Below are 12,466 nucleotides of genomic sequence, written 5' to 3' on the forward strand. Positions count from 1 at the left end.
CAACTTCACCAGTTATTTCCTAGGAACCTGGCAGCCAAGCCTGTCGGAGAAGCTAATAGACCAGGAAAGGAGGTAGAAACGTTTCAGGTCTTCATCCCCAACTCCTCTTACCCAAATGCAAATCCATATCCTCATCCACAGCTCTATAGCAGACTACATATTATGGCTCCTAACTTTCTGCCTCAATTCTTTTTTTTTTTTTTTTTGAGGGGGGGGAGGGAACAGGGTGGTTTCTCTGTGTAGTTTTGGTGCCTGTCCTGGATCTTGCTCTGTAGACCAGGCTGGCCTCAAACTCACAGAGATCCGCCTGGCTCTGCCTCCTGAGTGCTGGGATTAAAGGCGTGTACAACCACAGCCTGGGTTCTGCCCCAGTTCTTAGAGGACTAATCTAATCCTGGTGGAACACTCTACGTTTCTTCTTTCTTGGGGTATCCTCAGATATTCCCCAGCCCATCCCCATTTCAAAGTGTCAGCTCCCAATAATAGAAATATGGTTTACCCTGACCCTCCACCACACCTGGCAGGAAAACTGAAGAATTCCCTACCAGGCCACACACAGATACCTCATTCTCCTAATAACCAGAGTGGGCAACAGAAACTAAGGAACAAAACAGCCAACCAACAAAAACAAGATCCATGTAGATCTCATTCCATTTCTCTGTCATTGGGCGATCCCCGTGTCTTTCTTGGGGTCCTGTTTTCCAGGTAGCCTCCCTGGTGATGTGAGTAGCAGTCCAGTCATCCTTGTTCCACATCTAGTATCCTCCTATGAGTGAGTACATACCATGTTTGTCTTTCTGAGTCTGGGTTACCTCACTCAGGATGATTTTTTCTAGATCCATCCATTTGTCTGCAAACCTCATGATGTCTTTGTTTTTCTCTGCTGAGTACTATTTCATTGTGTATATGTACCACATTTTGTTTATCCATTCTTCAGCTGAAGGGCAACTAGGTTGTTTCCATGTTCTGGCTATTACAAACAATGCTGATATGAACACAGCTGAACAAGTGCTCTTGTGGTGTGGTTGAACATTCTTTGGGTATATGCCCAAAAGTGGTATAGCTGGATCTTGGGGGAGATGGATTCCCAATTTTCTAAGAAAGCGCCATATTGATTTCCTAAGTGGTTGTACAAGTTTGCATTCCCACCAGCAGTGGAGGAGAGTTCCCCTAGCTCCACATCCTCTCCAGCATAAGGTGTCTTCAGTGTTTTTGATCTTAGCCATTCTGACAGGCATAAGGTGCTATCTCACAGTTGTTTTGATTTGCATTTCCCTGATGATTAGGGATGTTGAGCAATTCCTTAAATATCTTTCAGCCATTTGTGGGGGTAGTGAAGGGCGAGGGTCTAGGGAAAGAGAGCTTGGGGGAGCGGGAGATCCCAACTGGATCAACAACAGAGAGGGAGAACAAGGAATAGGAGACCATGGTAAATGAAGACCACATGAGACTAGGAAGAAGCAAAGTGCTAGAGAGGCCCACAGAAATCCACAAAGATACCCCCATAACAGACTGCTGGCAATGGTCGAGAGACAGCCCGAACTGACCTACTCTGGTGATGGGATGACCAAACACCCTAATTGTCCTGCTAGAAACCCCATCCAACTACTGAGGGATCTGGATGCAGAGATCCATGGCTAGGCCCCCGGTGGCTCTCTGGGAGTCCAATTAGCAAGAATGAGGAGGGTTTATATGAGTGAGAATTGTTGAGACCAAGGTTGGATAAAGCACAGGGACAAATAGCCAAAGGAATGGAAACACATGAACTATGAACCAATGGCTGAGGGGTCCTCAACTGGATCAGGCCCTCTGAATGGGTGAAACAGTTGATTGGCTTGATCTGTTTGGGAGGCATCCAGGCAGTGGGACCCGGTCCTGTGCTCATTGCATGAGTTGGCTGTTTGAAACCTGGGGCCTATACAGGATCGCTTGGCTCTGCCTGGGAGGAGGGGACTGGACCTACCTGGACTGAGTCTACCAGGTTGATCTCAGTCCGCGGGGAAGGCTTTTCCCTGGGAATGGGGGGTAGGCTGGGGGGAAGGTGAGGGGAGCGGGAGGGGAGAGAACAAGGGGATTCGTGGCTGATATGTAGAACTGAATTGTATTGCAAAATAAAAATAAAAAAAAAATAAAAAAAAAAAACACAAAACCGTCCCACACCCCCCATGCCAGCTTATCAGTCACTACACAACTGTGCTGACCTAGGAACATGGGGAAGCACACTTGTAAACCCAAAGTAGCCATAAGACTAAAAACCAAACATTGTTTAGTTGATTCACAACGTGACAAGTTAGGGGTAATAGCAAACACCCATACAACAGAGACAAGACCAAATTTCCATACCAAGCAACACAACAAATCATCACCTACTTCCAAATGCATAGAACCCACTGAAAGAAAAAAAAATTACCCCCATAGGCTCATAGGGAGTGACAGTATTAGGAAGTGTGGCCTTGTTGGAATAGATGTGGCCTTGTTAAAAGAGGTGTGTCAACGGGGGGTAGACTCTGAGCTTTCAGAAGCTCAAGTCAGGCCCAGTATCTCCCTCTCTGCCTGTTGCCTGGAGATCCAAATATAGACCTCTCAGCTACCTCTTTAGTACCATGTCTGACTGCATGCCACCATGCTTCCCACTGTGTTTCCCACTGTGTTTCCCACCGTGCTGATAATGGACTGAACCTCTGAAACTGTAAGCCAGCCCCAATTAAATGTTTTCCTTTATAAGAAAAAAAAACAAGATCCAATATCAGCACCTAGAATTACAATCATCCCCAAACCAGACACCTAGACAACACTATAAAAATACAATCATCAATAGCCAGGACAATATGTAGTAATCCTACAACAGGTCCTGAGAACTGCAAAATAGCTGAAGTACAAGCCAAAGACCTTAAAATATAGTTTATGACTGTGATATAGGTCCTTAAGAGGAAATGAATAGAACCCATAAAGAAATCTATGAGAATACAATCAGTGGAAGAAAATGAAGAAAAGAGTTTGAACTCTGAAAATAAAAATAGAATCAATATGGAAAACTTGAAATAAAAAAAATTTTAGAAACTCAAACAGGAACCACAGAGGCAAATGTCACCAAAAAAAAAAAAAGTACAAGATATGGAAGGATCTCAGGCATTGAAAACACAATAGAAGAAATAGTAAAATAAAGTGATAAATCTAAAATAAATAACACAACAAAACATCCAGGAAATCAGGGACATAATGAAAAGATAAAATCTATGAATAATTGGAATAGAGAGAGTAGAAGAAATCCAGGTCAGAGGCATATAAAATATTTTCATCAAAATCATAGAAGAAAATTCCCATAACCTAAAGGAGATGGCTATTAAAGTATAAGAAGGATACAGGAGACCAAATAAACTGGACCATAAAAGAAAGTCCCCTCAGCACATAATAATCAAAACACTAAATGTACAGAACAAAGAAAGAATATTAAAACCTGCAAAGGTGAAAAATAAGTAACATATAAAGGCAGACCTGTTAGAATAATACCTGACATCTCAATGGAGACTCCAAAAGTCAGAAGGCCTTGGACAGACATTCTACAAACCCTAAGAGATCATAGATGTCAGCCCAGATTACTATTCTCATCAAAACTTTCGATCACAGTAGGTGGAGAAAATAAGACACTCATTAATAAAACCAAATTTAATAAGTATCTATCTACAAATCTGGACCTACAATGGTACAAAAAGGAAAAGATCAACCTAAAATGGCTAACCACACATAAAAAAAGGAATAGATAAATAATCCCAGATCAACAATTCAAGAGGGCAAACACACATGCAAACACACACCCACAACAATAAAACAACAGAAACCAACAAACACGGTCTCATTCCCCCAATTAGAAGATGCAGATTAAAGGAATGGATGCAAAAACCCGATCCATCCTTTTGATGCATCCAAGAAATACACCTTGGCAGCAAGGTTATCCATCACCTCGGAGTAAAAGAGGTAAAAAGATATTCCAAGCAAATGGACCTAAGAAGAAACTTGGTTAGAGCAACAACAGTTGGGAGGAATTTCCGCTACTACATTATGACAAAGTTGCCTGCTCAAGTAAACCAAGTCTAAAATAAACAGCAATTGAGAAACCTGTCTTGGAGTAGTCAGCAGATAGTGTTTTTCATTAGGGAGATATTTAATTATTGAAATTTGAAGAAATGAATAAATACACTTTTAATTTATAATCCTTTTAATCCATTTGAGGAATGGTAACAGGAATTTAAAAAGAGCTAACTGTGACTAAAGAGAAAATGAGTATCAATGCTGTTGTATATATATAGTTATAGGCTTTTAAATTATTAAATGTAAGATTCAGGAAGATGATAAAGCAAATTCCCAGAAATCTTTATGTCTAAGAAATGGTTGTTTCTTACGGTCTGTGATAGAATAAGGACTACTCAGATAAGTTTTCATTCTCAGACAGCAAGCATAGAAAGCCACACTTTGTAGCTAAACTTTCTGGGTTGGCATTTAGTTGTCCAGTGGTAGAAGTGAAGGCGGTAATACTCCAAGCCTTGACATGGTACACACAACTTCATTTTCCATCACACTTGACAATGCACTCATATAGCTCCATGTTCCTACAGTGGTGACAGGCAAAACATGAATATATTGTAGTTTTATATTTGACTCAAGAAGGAATGAATAGGAAGTGACTGTGATATACATTAGCTGACACTTTAACAGTGTTGGAAGAGAAGCCATTGCCTTATTTATGAAAATAGTAGAGTCAAATGTTGACATAAATGTTCCTTTTGAAAGAAGCTAGAATAATATAGATGAAAACATTTGTTCTGTAAAATGGTAGGATTTTAAATGTCTTTCTAAACCCACAATATTGAAATCTATCACATCTTTGAGTAATAAGATTTAACTTTCTCTGTACACTAGACCAGCATTGTTTACATAGTGGTAAACATTTAAACACTTCCTAAAGAAGGCAGATTTGAATTTCTGCCTTTCTTGACTTAGTGGTGGCTTCTCCTTCCCAAATCTATGTTCTTGACAATACTTTGGAACTAAGTTTTTGCAAATTAAGACTCTTGAAAGTGCATGGGACAGGATAGAGAAAGGAAGTAGAAATAGTAAAAATTATGTAATTGTATTTTAATTTTAAAAACAAAATATTTATAAATAAAAAAGCATTTTTTTTACATACAAAAGGTTGATGTTAAATCTAAGTTGATGACATATAAAAATCAGTAAAACCCCCAGCTGAGACCTGAGAGGAGTTGAACCACAAGGAGAAATGGCAAATATAGCTTCATAATAGAGGCAAAATTCTATGGAAATTCTCTATAAAGGAGGCATTTCTTCTTTCTTCGCATTTTCGTCTTTCTGAATGATGCAAACCCAGTTCTAGATATCCATTTCTGATAGTAGTTGGTTTTATATGCTCATTTAAATTATGCTGTCTGGAGAATAGAAAAAGAAAAATAGAGGCATCAGATACAACATTTCCAAGTCTATAACTTAAGTAACCAGGTTTTAGTCAACAAAAAAAAACAGCTTGAAGAAAACTTAGTCTGCAAGTCAATTCTATTTTAATCCTAATTTGAAATGAATTTCAGAAACGCAATAAACCAAGGGTTAATTTTTAAAAACATTAATTTGGGTCATACAAGTCTTGTAATATAAATCTAGTCATTTAACTGCAGTGAATTTAGACAGATAATGCATTTATCCTTACAATAATTAGTTTACATAGACCCCCCTCTTTCATTTTCGTATATGTTCAAAGTAGTAATGTTTCCCATTTATCTTTTTACCAGTTAACTAACTAGTCAATGTCTGATATTATTATTTATGTGTACATTTATACATTCCAACCTCTTACCAAAAGATTGTCACAAGACATAAAACATTAGTTGAGCCACATTCATTTAACTCTTAAAGAAATTCCTGTTCTCATTACTTGTTTTAGAGTCACATGTTTCCATTCAATTAGCACCTTTTATCATCCCATCTTCCATCAGAATCACTAAAATTTTATTGTCAGTGGCACAGTTAAAATCAAGTGTTAATAAATGACTAACTTAAGTTAGACATTCTGTTGAACTAGTAGGGATATCCATGTTGTGGTGTGTTTTTTACTTGTATTTCTTAAGAATCTATTAATAGTTACTGGAGAAAGGTGGATGAAACCAGATGCAGAGATCCACAGCTGAGCTCTAGGAGTCCAGTCAGAGAGAGAGAAGAGGGATTCTATGAGCAAGGGGCATCAACATCATGATGGGGAAACCTACAGAGACAACCAAACCAAGCTATGAAATTTAGACCAACATCTATGGATCCTCCATTGGACTGGACTAGGCCCTCTGCTTAAGCGAGACGGTTTTGTAGCTTGATCTGCTTAAGGGGCCCCCTGGCAGTGGGATCAGGACCATCCCTGGTGCATGAGGTGGCTTTTGGGAGCCCACTACCTATGGTGGGACACCTTGCATATCCTTGAGGCATGGGAAGGGGTTTTGACCTGCCTCTACTGAATGTACCAGGCTCTGCTGATTCCTCATGGGAGGCCTTACCTTCAGGTAGGAGGGAATGGGGAGGTGAGTTGTGGGGGAGGTTGGAGGGGCAGGAAGAGGGAAATGGAAGATCTGTGATTGGTATGCAAAATGAATAAAAAATTTCTTAATGAAAAATAAATAAAATAATCTATTAATAGATAGTTAGCTACTACTGACTAGATTTGGCTCTTATTAATTAAATGTTTGTTGTTATTTGTTTTTATTAGTCACTAACTACACAATGTTAAAGAAATCAGTAATGAGAAAAAATATATGAGGGAAGATCTATTCTCACATATTTAAAATTTTAGTAAAATAACACACTAAGAATAGAAAAAGACAAACAAATGAAATAGCAGATAATGATGGATATATAGAGAAAATAAACTAGACAACTGTGGAGGAAGCTGAGCATGGAGCATGTGATATTACCCATCGGAGTCAGGAGAGCTCTCTCATGAGATGGCATTCATGCTAACATCTGAATGACAAAGTTGTCAGCCATGTGAAAACCTGAAGAAAGGGCTCTCCATGGAAAAGCAAGTGAACAGTCTGGAATGACAGACTGAGTTCACTTTTCTCATAAGACTGAAGGGCAGGGAACTGGGCTACAGTTAGAGCCACAGGAGATAGGGGGGACACTGGGAAAGACACACCAGGGTTAATTATGGTTTAATAATAACTGCCCTGCCTTTTGCCCCGTGTTGACTCCTTCAAACAGTGGGTAACTTTCCAGAACTAATGTAACAATGTTCTTGGAACCCACATAGGAGTTACCTTAATTTCCCAAAGACAACTGTAACATTTATTTATTGTGAAAATTTTAGAAACCAGCAAAACTAACAACAACAACAAAAAAAAAATCTAATCCCAAATCTACAATAAAGAAATATGAGTGTATTTTTCTTTGTTATTTAGATCAAAGTTTGGCAAATGCTATTAAACCGTAAGTACTTTTGTGTTTATTGGCATATGATCTCTGAACAGACTGTTCAGCTATACTGTTCTACACTGGATCAATTATATATATATATATATATATATATATATATATATATATATATATATATATATATATTTATATATTTATATATATATGGGTGTGTGTGTGTATGTGTTTATGTGTGTGTGTGTGTGTGTGTGTGTGTGTGTGTGTGTATTCTCACCACTTATTCAATAAAACTTTATAGGAATTTTATGCAGATGAGAATTGCCCAAGGCTATATCAAGTTGATCATTAGTTTAGACACACAAGATACAGATATATCTTTATGCATCTATGTACATATGTACATTCATATGATGTGAATGAAACATGTGAAATGCATAATACACAAGCATTAGAAAGTTCTAATGTTTACTAACATTTATTCTCTGGTATGACTGTATAGTTTCTCAGATTTCTGTGGAATTAGTTATGGTTACTGGGCCCACTGAAGAAGGGTTGTGAACTCCAAGTCTTAGGTTAATCATATGCAGATGCTACCTGAGGCAGATTATGTCCTGAATCAGAATTTGCCATGGGGCCCTGTTGATTCCACATTATATTTTGCATGAACAAGAAATGAATCATATTTCTCTAAAGATGTTTCCAAAGATAAATCCTTAGAATTCTTGATTACAGATTAAAAACTCATATAACCCATATTATAAAATACTACCAGTGTTTGGAATATAGCTCAGTGGTAGATGCATGTCTAGTGTATATGAGGCCAGAGGTTTAATCTCCACTACCACAGAAATAGCATCTACAAAATCATTTTTAAAGCAATACATCTTTTCATTATATAAAAGTCTCATATAATGCATACCAGTAATCATTTGGCTAGCTTTCAGATGAGTTACTTTCCAATTTTATCTAATATATATTCTAGTGGAAATAATGGTATTTTCATTTGTGTATGAGAAATTCTAGAAATGCAATCTTTGAGATAATGGATTATTTTAATGATCATTGATATAATTTTCTAAGCAATTCAGCATACAGTTTATGATATTTAAGATTATTGCTGGTCACATGTGTTCTATAAATATTTTGTTATCATAAGTCATTTTGAGTTTTTTTGACATAACAAATAGAGTAATATTCCCTTGTTCTTGTTTTCATGTTTAGCTAGTAATAGTAAATGCATTTTCATATTTTTTTATTAGACTTTGAATTTCCTTTCTAAAAAGATTAATAGTTTGATCATATTCTTGCTCATTATTCTACTCAGTTATTCAGCCATATTTTTTACTGGTTAATAAAATTATTTGTAAGCAAGAATGTCGTCTATTACTCTCTATGCCATCTGATATATTTATTATTTTATATTTCATTTGCTTACTATTTTATTTAATATATGTTTTTCAAATGTATGTAAATTTTCAATTTTTTTGAAATTTTTGAAATTTTTGAAACACAGTGTGTAACTGTGTTTTTTATTATTTGATTTCATTTGCTTTTATGTATACAATATTCTTCTGTATCCTTAAACAGGCTCATACTTCCAAATATTTTTCTTCTTCAGTGTTTTATTTTTGTGATTTATAGCATGCATACTCATGGCTCTAAAAGTTGTCAATATCTTTATTCACAGAACTTGCAGATCTGATGTTTAGATGACTAGTGAACAGAATTTGCATATGTGAATAAATTAAAGATTTAAGATGGAGTTATCTAGATAGATTAATGAAATAACTCTGGTACTTCTAAGAGGGATGCAGGTTCAAGGTCAAGAGAAAGATATCACCTGAGTTTAGTGTCTCATGCATCAGCTAGTAGACTGAGGCAAGAAGATTGGCATAAATTTAAGGTCAGCCTGGGCTACCTACACAGTATGTCCCAGACCATCATGTGTTGTGTAGTGAGATTTTTCTCAACAACAACCAATAAGAGAAAGGCCTGGAAGTTAAAGAACGGACCACAGAGAACAGAACTGCCAGGAGCTCCTGGGATCATGAAGGCAAAAAGCTATTATGCTCTTGGGCTTCCAGAAGGAATGTGGTTCTCATGTTACCTTGAACTTAGATGGCACAGCCAATGTCAGACCCCAAACTTCAGAACTGCAAGACAATAAGTTTGTAAGCCATTACTTGTACAGTATTTGTCAAATCAGCAAAAGGAAACAAATGATGTATAATACAGAGAGGTTTTTAAACTAGATTTTCCTAAAATCTAGAAGAAAAACCAGTGGGCTAAGATATGCTGATAGCGTATAAGGGAACAAAAGATTTTTTAAGGAGTTGTGAGTGGCCAATAACAGTGTGATTTGGATAACAAGAATGGGAAAAAAAATTGAAGTCAATATCTACAAGGCCAATTAGAAAATTTAACCACTTTAAATCTAATAATATACAATGAAAACAAATAGAAGGGTCTTGTGGGACCTTGGCCCATTAATTTGAGTTTCAACTTGTCATTACAGATGATCACGCCACAGTATTCTGTTCTCAGGTGGGACTATTTGAAGGTGACCTACTGATTCCTGTCCCTCAGGAATCCCCTCTTCCTCTATCTGATTGCCCATATATACCTAAGTGTCTAGGAATGTCAAGCAAAAATACAGACACAACTCTCTTAATGTGTTTTAAAGTCAATTTTAACATCATATGATAGTTTTACATAGGAGGACAATTTTACAATTTGAAGAGGCACCTATGTTGGAGTCCATCTTTTGAAGGGTTCTTAGGTGGAGGAGAGAGGAATGAGAAAATATCAGATAGAAAGATAGACCTAGACAATGAGGAGAAAGACAGAGATACAGTATAGCTTTGGGAAGGCCTGGGTCAATACACAGTAGCCTCTTCCTTTATTCAAAAGGGCTTTTTAAACAATGCCCAGGGGAGAGGCAAAAGACCTTTCCCTTACTAAATTAAAGCACATTGTACAGCCAAGTTTAGACCCTTCCAAACACCTTGTAACCATGTCCCTGGCCAATTCATTCTATTATGCAGCGCTGCTGGGTAAGCAAGCTTAGATTCTCTGACCCTGTGTAATTTGGTCCACCACACACCTATCAACTTAGTGTTTTTACATGTCCGATTTCCTGGCTGCTGGACCCTCCTATCCCTTTTTCTACTTCATGCTTTATATGAATGTCTATTCATCTCTTATTTCTTGAACATGGGTCCTAATAAGTTGAAATACTTTTTCTTAAAAAAAGAAAGAAAAGAAGGAAGGAAGGAAGGAAGGAAGGAAGGAAGGAAGGAAAGAAGGAAAGGACTTCAAGCAGTTATTGCTCAAATCTCTGTAATCCAACTCTGGCCAAATACTCCTTTAAATATTCCTTTATCAAGTGTGTGTGTGTGTGTGTGTGTGTGTGTGTGTGTGTGTGTGTGTGCATGTATGTGTGTTTCTTAGCAATGTATTGTCAACTCAGAGCCTTAACTTCCTCATATAAAGCATAGACAATAAAACCTACCATATAAGAATATTAGACTTACATCAAATAATAATGACATAATATTTTTGACAGTTAAATGCAGTCTGCATTAATTAATGTTGCTTATTTATTCCACTTTTATCCAAACAAATGGCTTTTGTGAAACTTACTTATACCTCAGGGCACAAAAATGTTTAGTTCAAAACTTATTTCTGGCAATCGTCTATCATAATATTCCCCCTCCCACATGATACATTTTTAAAGGGCTTTATGAAAAATCAGATAAAATTATCTTGTTGGATTTATAAAAGTTGGCTTCTTTTTAATTTTTAAAAATGACTTGAATCTTTTTGCTCACTCACAGTGTGTTTAATACCAATTTCTGTGTCATCTGAGCCCCTGTTACGGTTTTCGCACATGTAAAGTTGAGACTGTAACAGTCCTTACACAGGCTTAATGTGAAAATTAAATGAATTATGTAAAATGTGTGGAAAAGTCTGAAAGCTGGAAGTGCTACCTTTTCATCTTGAATTATTGCTATTTTGCACAAAACTGCAAAAATAGTTTTACAAGACAAAAAGACTGCATTGTACATTTCTTTAACAGCCCTTTTGCCTCAGCAGTCTGATGTCAACAGTGTAAGTTTACACCCAATGTCAAGGTGGATACAGAGTCATCTCATGGAAAATGTGGTGTGTGGTTAAACACATGGATATAAATTATAGAAGATGTAAGTAGGAATGGACAAACCTTTTTTCTACATCTAAGGAATTAAGGAGATTTGGGGGCTTTTCTCCATAAAACATCAGTAACTACAAATGTTCTGTGCAAGCGAATGTCTGGAAGTGATCTGTAAAGCACAGAAAGCTCCAAGCTGTTTTTCCGCTCACCCAAGCTAATAGTCAACAACAAATTTGGAACAAAGAGAGTTATACAGCACAACTGACAGGATTTGTGCATAAGAAGGAATTCAGCTTGTAAACTCTGAAAGATGATTCTTTTTCATGTAACGCTGGGGAAAAGGCTGAAAATTTTCTCAAAATCTGAGGAATTTGGCAGACCTACAATGTGGGGGAAAGCCAGACAGGAAGTTTCGGGCAATAACAAAAGATACCTCTTAAGCACACACTAATTATTAACGTCCAGCTATTTTTAGTTATTTTTTTCTCTGAAAGAGCTGACCCTTTCTAGATATTTCTGTTGGCCAGAAGGGAAAAATAGTCTAGTGTATGAAAAGTTCCCATTCTTACATATAATAGTTTACAAACCTTGCACTGTATTATTAGAATGCTTTACTGAGCTCATCATTTTCATGTCAATCATTCATTATTAGTTTGTTTATTCAATAAGCATTGGTTGAGGATGAGTGTATAACAGACAGCGTGTTTGATTTTCTGAAAATGTGCCTCTAACCAATAAAAAGTATGATTATCATTCTAATGATTATGGTAAACTCGATAACATATTAGAGTATTTGCTGTGATGTAGAATTTTTCTAAGTATTTGATTCTCACGAACAAAAAGTATCACACAATATATAATACTAATACTGCTGAATTACTGATGCTA

Source organism: Peromyscus eremicus, chromosome 10 (assembly GCF_949786415.1).
Source record: "Peromyscus eremicus chromosome 10, PerEre_H2_v1, whole genome shotgun sequence".
NCBI lineage: Eukaryota > Metazoa > Chordata > Mammalia > Rodentia > Cricetidae > Peromyscus > Peromyscus eremicus.